This window comes from Theobroma umbraticum, unplaced genomic scaffold (genome assembly GCF_002168275.2).
Source record: "Theobroma umbraticum cultivar Fairchild unplaced genomic scaffold, ASM216827v3 scaffold_25.0, whole genome shotgun sequence".
Lineage (NCBI taxonomy): Eukaryota > Viridiplantae > Streptophyta > Magnoliopsida > Malvales > Malvaceae > Theobroma > Theobroma umbraticum.
Genome location: NW_018397282.1, coordinates 532979 through 533349, shown reverse-complemented (window position 1 = coordinate 533349; position 371 = coordinate 532979).

Below are 371 nucleotides of genomic sequence, written 5' to 3'. Positions count from 1 at the left end.
GGAAAAAGATTAATATATATGCTATTTATCATGGCCAGCAAGTTAGATTTATACTCAACAAAATAAACTTGTGCACTAGTGAACATAATTACTAGCGTTAATTATATAGTGCAATTGCATGTCCTGCAAGCCAATCAATTGGTTGTGCATAGATGTATCTAGTATTTGGGCATTTATTGCAAAAGGTGTTATAAAAGTTATAATTACAAAAACATTATTCCTAAGTTAATTCCTAATTAAAAGTTATATAAAGAAATATGGATATTGATAATACATGAAACCGACACAAATTTAATATTTCTCAAATTAAAATATTAAATTTACGTGATGAGATATAATACCCTCTCATTGGATAATTTAATACACATATT